Raw genomic sequence first — 9,555 nt, forward strand, 5'->3', positions numbered from 1 at the left:
TATCTACCTCTTTCAAGTGAATCATGTCTCAGGATAGGAAAGTGGAAGGTCATGTTTGATATGAAGTTTTCAAGAAAACAATTAAGATTTTTAACCGCTACCGACAAATTGAAGTTGGATGAGTTGAAGACACAACTTAACCAATGTTTTGTTTATGTTGGTGAAAATCAAATCGTGTGTCATGTCAATGTACATGTACCACTCATAAATTTGGGGGGATGATAACGACGAAGGAACTATTGATGATCATCTTGAGATGCTTAAAGATGATGACATTTTTCTGGATGGTTGAAGATAATAAGTTCTGTCTTTGGCTTCCTTCGAACTACAAGTGTACAAATAGTTTGTAGAGACTTTTTGTCAAGTTGTGGAGTTTTCAGTTATTTGATTTAGTATTATTTAACGTTGTCAATTTCTATAATGCTGAATTTCAATTGTTTATGTATAGTCAATGTGATGTTGAATTGATGTAATATTATTGAATTATGAATGATAATATATTGTTGAATTATTAGTGGTAATTGTTGCTGGAAAAATTATTGTTTTTTGAATGGTGTTTTGACTGACGAGTGTGTCTAAACAGTCATTTTGTGTCGTAGTTGTGCAGTCTAGTTCGGCACATTGTGTTTTTCTCTGTAAATAACTTATGTTCCTGAAACAGTAATTAACCATCTTTAATCACCGAATGATAATTAATTATTGTTAAGGGTATTTTCTATAGTTCGAGGTGTCTATGAACAATTCATAGGTGCCTAAAGAGCAATTTTCCAGGAGCAAAGTATATTCAACGGACAATGAACAAGCCCATAATTCTTAAAGAAAGTTACAATTGGGCCGAAAAATAAAGGACAAGTGGGTACTAATACAACCATGTGAAGAATTTATCCCACACCCCTATATTTAGCCTTCTACACCTACTAGTTTGAGAATTGAGACATGTCATATTTTGCTCGGGAAAACTTTGTTGAATCTAAATGATATAAAGTTTTTCCTGAGAAATATGAGATTATAAAGTTTTCCTGATAAATATAAGTTATTATATACACCTCTTATAAATAAAGGGATACTCCCTCCATATCCCTAATTATTGCCAAAAAAAGGCATTTTGTTTGTCCCTCCATCCCTAATTCTTTTCAACTTTTGTTAGAGAGCATAAATGGCAACAAGAATTAAGTTTCTTTTCATTGTTTTCAAACTCTGTAACAAGTGTTAAACGAAGGACAAGAATTAAGTTCCTTCATGTGTATATATATTGTTTAGTTTTCTTGTAACATCAGCTGATCCTGTTCAGAATGGACACACTACTGCGTCAAATGGTGCTGGAGTTTTTGAAGATACTTCTCAGGCTTGGAGTTAAGGCTGGCTGGGTATGTAATTTCTAACTCTAACATAATTTATAGGCCAAATATCTCCCTGGGTCCTTTAAGTTTCACGTTTGTAACAGATAGGTCCTTTAAGTTTCAAATGTTACAGATAGGTCCTTTAAGTTTCAAAGGTTACAGATAGGTCCTTTAAGTTTCTAAAGTTTCAGATAGGTCCTTAACGGAGGTTGATAGAAAGGATCTATTTGAAACAAACTCGAAACTTAAAGGACCTATCTGAAACTTTAGAAACTTAAAGGACCTATCTGTAACCTTTGAAACTTAAAGGACCTATCTGTTACAAACGTGAAACTTAAAGGACCCAGGGAGGTATTTGGCCTAATTTATAATGATTTATCTTTAGATTGTAGAGGGGAGGAGGCCGTGTTGTTAGAGTCGGAGGTGGATGAATTAGAAAATCTTAGTTCTAATTTACATTCCCTTTCTCGGGTAAATTCTAGTATTTCCAATTTTCAAATTCTTAGTACAACTTATCTATCTATCTATTTAAATTTAATTTATTAAAACAACCCCCCAACTACTCAGCTCTTCTATTGCCATATCAAATATATTTTGATGTGGCACCTTCAAAATTGATAAGCCATAATTTGACATAGTTTATGTGGTGTTTAATTGATAATTTCACTTAAAATTTGTGTGTTTTTTATATTTTATAAAACTAGTTTACTTCAAATAGTGTGTTTTAATTTCAGGTCAAAATAATGAAAAAACAATGATTGAGGACCAAGTCAAGTGTTAGAAGCCAAAGAAAATGCTGAAAAACCAAGTTCCGGTGAAAATTCATCGTGCACGATCGTGCCTCCCATTGCACTGACCGTGCCCCCTTCTACTCAAGTCGTGCCAGCCAATTACGAGAGCCACGCACGGACCATGCGCATCGCACGCACGATCGTGCGCCCCCTTCTAGTTTCAACTCCTGTGCGTTTTTATATGACGCACAGTCATGTGCCTCTTAGGCACGACCGTGTGTACCTTTCAGGCCTATTTTGCAGTTACAAAACCTTTGGTTTCTGCCCATTATTGCCATGTAATGATAGTTCAATGCCTTGTTTAAGGTTATAGGCTATAAATAGGGCTTCCATCGACATAGAAAGTATCTTGGATCATTGTGAACTTGTTATACTTTTGAATTATCCTTTCTGATGATGTATACAAACTTCTCATTACACTGTCACATTGAATTATTTATAGCTACATTTTAAAAATTATTCAATTATTTCTTGTTTGCCTGCTATGGTTTTTATTTATTTTTGGCCTTCATAATCCCAGTTAAGATTGAATATTTTTCAAGTGATTACACTGATTCATGGAAGGCCAACATTAAGTGTTGGAAGTTTCGCTGATAAATGCCTTTATTTGATTTTACATCAAGGTGTTTACTAGTAACTTTACCGCACACTCATTTCTAAGTGATGAAAAGAGACTTCGTTTTGTATTATTTGCATGTTTATGTTTTCCTTTTGGTTTCATTCTTTTCAATATTGTATTTGTTTTCAATGATATGTTTACTTATTCTGTTCAATGAAACTGAATTGGATCGTATAGTTTGTTAACTAGGAGAATGGGCTGCCTCTTCAAATCGACAAGTTGTATCAATTGGATTGAGATTAGCTGTTTTATCACTCAATCAATGTTTCAATTTTTTGAGGTCAGTTTTTCCCCGTTGAAATGCCATAAATCTTTTTGGTTTAACTTAATTTAGGTTTTTGGGAAGGTTTATGGCATTTCCGTGGGGATAACTGATCTCTACAAATTGATTGTTCCTTGTGTTTCTATATTGTAAATTTTTGTTCTCTCGTCACACACAGAGAAGCTTTATGTATGGAGTTTATTTATATAGTGGCCACACTACGGTCTTAAGTTTAGCAATAAATAAAAAAGTCAAAGTTAAATTAATTTGGTTATAAAATTTAACTAATTAGCCTTACAACGAACACATACTTGATCGTGTTTGGTAACCTAAGTTACTACATGAACAATGCTTGCTTATGGTATTGGTCTGACCCAAAAATTTGGAATTGGCATTGTTGACTTTAACATTGTAAAAACAATTGAAGCTTATATTAATCTCCAATAATCCAGTTTGTATTAGTGTGACTTAATATCTGATTGTTTTAGAGGTTTATGATACAACTGGAATTAGTAGGAATAGTGACTGGAATGAGAGGTTAATGTTAACAAATATGCGGCTGATCTGATTCACTGTATTCACTCTTTAAATTGTTAGTGATTGGTAATATGGTGCGGTGCTCCAAGTTTGTGTCGTTTGAATTTGATACCAAATTATAATAACAAAATATGGGGATATTGCTACAACAAACTATGAGGCTATTACTTCAATAGCTATGTCTTAAGTATGGTTTCAATGACGAAAAACTAGCCTGATACAAAAACCCTAAAACAAATTCAAGTTAATCAACAGAAACTAGCATTGCATAGTCAAATTAAGGCCTCAATGACCAGAAACTAACTTTGGTATGCAACAATTACAAGAGTTAAATCATCTTGCAATGCTAAGAAACTAGCATTGCTAGAAGGTTAAGTTATTAAAGGAGTCATTGGAACATCAAATATAAGGTTTTAATGGCAAATTTTTTTATTTTTTTATAATAGAAATAATATCTAAATTCACGTTAGATTATTAAAAGCATGGTGTAAGATAACTTCACAGTAGAACTAATGAAAATCTCGTCACATGAAAGTTTTAGCATAAATGTCAATATACAAGGTCTATTTTCTATAATAAAAGCGTAGTGATGGACACCCATTTGACAATTCCATCATGGGTGGTGGTTGATGGTGTTCAACCTTAGTGAAGCTTAATCATCTCTATATTTTGTCTACTGTGGACTGGATGTCCCCACTCCCCATATACAATCCATTTTGAAGAAAAAATAGTTGAAGAAAAAATAGATGGGTTATAGTTCATCCACTTCCTCCACACCTCAATTGCAGGCTAACTCCAACCTCCACCTTTCTCTTTCAATATCCAAACCCCTTTCCTTTGGATGTAGCTTTATGTTGGGTATTGCGTTCGCGTCTTCACGGTGTTGTCACCTCACCATCCACAACCCTTTGTGGGGCAATTTAAGTAGTTGTCGACGGGTGGTTTACTCTGCTGTAGACAGTTTTATGTTTGTCATATTTAAATCCCTCTTTGTACTGGATTCTCTTGAGATTTAGCGAGTTGGTTGCCTTGTCGTGATGGAGTTATGGATCTAGTTATCCTTATGGGTATGTAAAACGGATGTTGTCATGTCTAGTGACGTTCTAGTTCTTAGATTCTTTGATTCTATTCAGATTTGTTACATGTTTTAGGTTTGGCTCAAAAGAGTCTTGATGGTTTAATTCATCGTGCACGATCGTGCCTCCCATTGCACTGACCGTGCCCACCTTCTACTCAAGCCGTGCCAGCCAATTACGAGAGCCACGCACGGACCGTGCGCATCGCACGCACGATCGTGCACCCCCTTCTAGTTTCAACTCCTGTGCGTTTTTATATGACGCACAGTGTAACGCCCACTTTTTAATTATTTGATTTATTCTTTGTTACTTGATTTATTTGGTTTATTTATTGAGCCTAGAAATATATTTATATATATTTATATGAATTATGTGATGTGATGTGTATATTTATATGATTTTATATGATTTATATGATGTGGTGTGATTTTATGTGATTTATGTGATGTGGATGATTATGTGATATGGTGTGATTATATATGTGATGTGAGTTTAGAATATATTTATATGATTTATGTGTTCTGAATAATTATGTAATGTGAGTCTAGAAATATATTTATATTTATGTGATGTATTTATGTGAATATATGTTATTCGGTGTATAATATACTTGTTATTTTGTGTGAAAATATATATATGTTATTTGGTTTATTATTTATTAGACTATATTTAGTAGGTAATTATAATTATTAGAAAGAGTAAATAGTATAGTTGGAGGGTTATAAATATGAGAGACTAGGTTGGAATAGCTATTACGTAGAAACAGTTTTGTGAGAAGAGTAGCCACCAAAAAGAAGAGAGAAAGCAATTTCCGTTTTTCTGAAACCTACCTCAGTAAAACAATGATATCTCACTCGTTAACCGTTGGATCGTGACGATTTTTGGACACAGCATTCACAACACCTGGGTCTACCTTTTCACCGTTCGGATCGTCGAAACAAGGTCTGAGTTGAGAGAAAACTATCGCGCACTGAAGCAGTATTTTTGGGTGTTTTCATCACTTTGTTTTTCGCAAGCTTTGTTCATCTGAATTAAGGTAAGGGTGAGACTAGCTTTCAATATAATTAAGGGTATGGTTCTGAGAATTGAATTTAACATGATTAGGTTGAGTTTTGGTGAGAATTGAGATTAGGGTTAAATGACCGATTTGATGATTAAACCATGAAAAGATGTTAGATTGATGCAAAATTAGTTTACAGACCTTAGATATTGTCTAGGGTGATAATTAGATGCAAATTGGATGAAAGAAACATGAAGTTAGATGAAAAGTTGTGATTTTTAGGTTTCTGGCCGTACTGATATTCATCGCTCGCAACTGCGAGCAGAAACACTCGCACCTGCGAGCTACCACCCATGCACTCGCAACTGCGAGCAACGTTACTCGCAACTGCGAGTAAGACCTTCGAACTCGCCATTGCGAGCAAATTACTCGCCACTGCGAGTTAGGCTGTTAGTTGCCCAAAATTATCCCGATGCGATCCTTTCGCATGTGTAGTCATGAGTTGATCTTATAAGTAAGAAAAATGGTTGTTTAGGATACTTTCAGAAGTTCCAGAGGTCTGTTTAGGTGACTGAGATTAGTGGTGATGATGTATAAGAATTATTTAAGATGCGTTATGATGATAAGTTGTTATGATTCATTCCCTTTAATGTGGATATGTTATTTAAACGCTATTATATGCTGTATCTTGCTGCTGTTTATTGCCGTTGACTGTTAAATGTCTTGAAGTTGCATGAGTCGGTCTATGTTGTCATGATTTAAGAAGTTGGTCCATTTTAATGGAATTGTATAAGATGTTCACGTTGTTGTCCAAGTTGCATTTAGAGTTGTGATGTTGCATAGTCAGCGATGGGGGCTTAATGCCTGACAGGTCCTTTATGACCTTAGCGATGGGGGCTTAATGCCCGACAGGTCCAAATATGACCTTAGCGATGGGGGCTTAATGCCCGACAGGTCCAAATATGACCTTAGCGAAGGGGGCTTAATGCCCTGGTGGTACCACATGCATGATGAAGTTGTCTAAGTTGTTGATGAGGTTGTCTAAGTTGTTGATGAAGTTGTCTAAGTTGTTGTTGAAGTTGTCTGAGTTGTTGTTGAAGTTGTCTGAGTTGTTGTTGAAGTTGTAGTTGCATTGTAGAGTCGTCATAACTTATATTTAATGATAATTTAACGATGATGTCTGACGATGATGCCTTTAATGATGATGTTTGATTATGTTTTGATGATGATGCTTTGATGATGACGTTTGATTATGATTTGATGATGATATTTTGATGATAATGTCTGTTTATGATTGATGATGATAATAATATGATACTAAATGATTATTAATGCTGATGTTTATGATGTCTTAAGTTGTTAAATATATGATGATACTTGATTATGACTTAATGATGATTTTTGCTTATGAATTAGAGATGATAATTGTTTACGAACTAATGATGATATTTGACAATGATAATTGAATATGATTTGATATAATGCTAAATGGTAAATGTTTTAAATGTAAATGATGATTTATGATGTTAAATGCATTTTGATGAATTATATGTTTAATTTATTGACTGTGAAATCTCACCCCTTCTGCGTATATGTTGCCTCGACCGTGGGTAATGTGCAGGTAATAAAGATTAGAAGTGTTCGTGAGAGGACTCCTCACTTGTGTCTAGGTGCTCTGATATGTAACGGGATGGGGCTTGCTTTCATGAACTTTTTATGAATAAACATTAACTAAAACTTATGAGATTTCTGATAAGGCATGTGTGCCAAGACTTTTATTATGTCGAATATTTTCCGCTGCATGATTATAGATTTTGACGTTGAATTTTGAAAGATAATTATTATTATTATCTATTTTGTGGTTTTAAAGGAGTATGTGACATTCCGTTTGTGATTTAAATACTCTGATTTATGATGAAATTTTCAAGTTGGGAAAACGGGGTGTTACACACAGTCATGTGCCTCTTAGGCACGACCGTGTGTACCTTTCATGCCTATTTTGCAGTTACAAAACCTTTGGTTTCTGCCCATTATTGCCATGTAATGATAGTTCAATGCCTTGTCTAAGGTTATAGGCTATAAATAGGCCTTCCATCAGACATAGAAAGTATCTTGGATCATTGTGAACTTGTTATACTTTTGCAATCAAAGTTTATCATTTTGTTCTAAGTTCTTGTTATATTTTTTGCACATTTACATTATTGTTCTTTATTTTCCTTGTTCTTTACATTCTTGCAGTTTATATTCAGCAATTTATTTTCATGTCTTCACATTCCATGTCCTTACATTCCATGTCTTTACAGTTAAATTCAAAATACATTTATTATCTATAGTATAAAAGAGTTGAAAAAGTGTGGTCTAAAATAATAATGTGTGTAATGCTCTGCAGTGGCAGTTCTTCAGGATGATCCTTCAGAATGGACACACTTGTTCGTGCACTGGTGGTGGAGTTTTTCAAAATTATCCTCCGCCTTGGAGTTGAACATGCAATAGTAAGTAATTTCTAACTATGTGTTGTTTATGAGTATGGAATAGTAAGCACAAGAGCAATAGTTACAATAAGATCAAATGAAACTAAAAAAAACTAATTTATTGTAGTGGTCGAGGGAGCCAAGTTTGACAGGAATGAGATTGTAAAAGAGACAAAAAATTTCTCAAAATGGTTTTATAATTTTTGTTTTATCGATTAGTACTATGTCATTTAAAAATTAGCAGTGTGTATTTTTTGACAACCTAGTTTGGTTAGTTTATTAATAAAGCAGCAAGTTAAAAATTGTATTATGGTGCACCTAGTTTCTATGAATTAGAAGTATTCAATACTGTAATGGTTTGTCTCAGTCATTAATTATGAAAGAAATGTTAGATTGATTACATTATCAAATTATATGATTTTTGTCATGTGCAAAACTTGAATCATAGCTTTTTATTACGTTGTAGGATCTGTTTTAATATTTAAGAAAGAAAGGGATTGACAATTTCTTTTTGTTTCTATGCTTCTCAAAAAAGAACAAATTGGCATTCTGATTGGGGGAAATTTGAGTTTTAAGTACGGGGGCAAGGAATGCTTACGCCCGCTCCGCACCCACCCCCGTCCCGCACCCGCTTTTTTGAAATTTACTTTATTAAATTTTATAATCTTATTTCCATAACCGCCAACCTATTTTAATATATTATTACTCTTTAGAAACATAATTATTTTTCTCTTTTGAAAAAAGTTGATTAGATCTTTAATTATTAATATAATTATTATTTTTTATTGTTATGAAAAAAATATGCATTTTTTAAATATTTTATAAAAAATAGAGTTTTCGCGGGTGGGGGCGGGGCCGGGAGACCCATCCCCATATGGGGCGGGGTTGGGTGTTCAATTTTTACCCCGATATAGTTTGGGGGCGGGGACGGAGATGCTTAAACCCGCGCCCGTTGCCATGTCTAACTATTTTCATTATTTTATATTTTAAACGTTATTGAGCTATTTTCATTTGGTCGAGTTGAGTCTCACCTATTCTTCTTCTTCTTCTTTTATTTTCCTTTTAATTTTTTTTCTTTCTAATTTCCACAGCTGCGAGGAGTGACCACATCACTAAAATTAGCCTCGTCATCATTTTATTTTTGTTAAAATTGTTCAAAATATACACGAGGGACTAGCAAATACAAAATGGGGGTAAACTTAAGGCAAAAAATGTATTTAACCTTGAAAATATATAAATGAGACGTAGTACTAGCAAATACAGATGTGCAAACAATAAGTCTCAAATATGTTTTTCTTACAAACTCTTTTGTTTCCTTGGGCCATAAAAATAGCCCTATTAGGGTTTTGACCTAATCAATCTCTCCACAACAAATCTAAACCGTCCAATCACTCATCTACTAGCCGTCCGATCAATCATCTTTCATTATATAACCAATCACACAACTATCTTAATCTTC

The 9,555-nt window shown here is 34.0% G+C and overlaps 1 non-coding gene across 1 annotated transcript; it reads left to right on the forward strand.

Annotated features, from left to right (window-relative positions):
- Positions 1–2,644: 2,644 nt before the first annotated feature.
- Positions 2,645–2,783, forward strand: LOC146923237 (small nucleolar RNA snoR83). Its single transcript, XR_015013112.1, has one exon. It is a non-coding gene; the product is annotated as a small nucleolar RNA snoR83 (small nucleolar RNA).
- Positions 2,784–9,555: the final 6,772 nt, after the last annotated feature.

Source organism: Medicago sativa, chromosome 5, assembly GCF_051527215.1.
Source record: "Medicago sativa cultivar Bolivia chromosome 5, Bolivia_mono, whole genome shotgun sequence".
Lineage (NCBI taxonomy): Eukaryota > Viridiplantae > Streptophyta > Magnoliopsida > Fabales > Fabaceae > Medicago > Medicago sativa.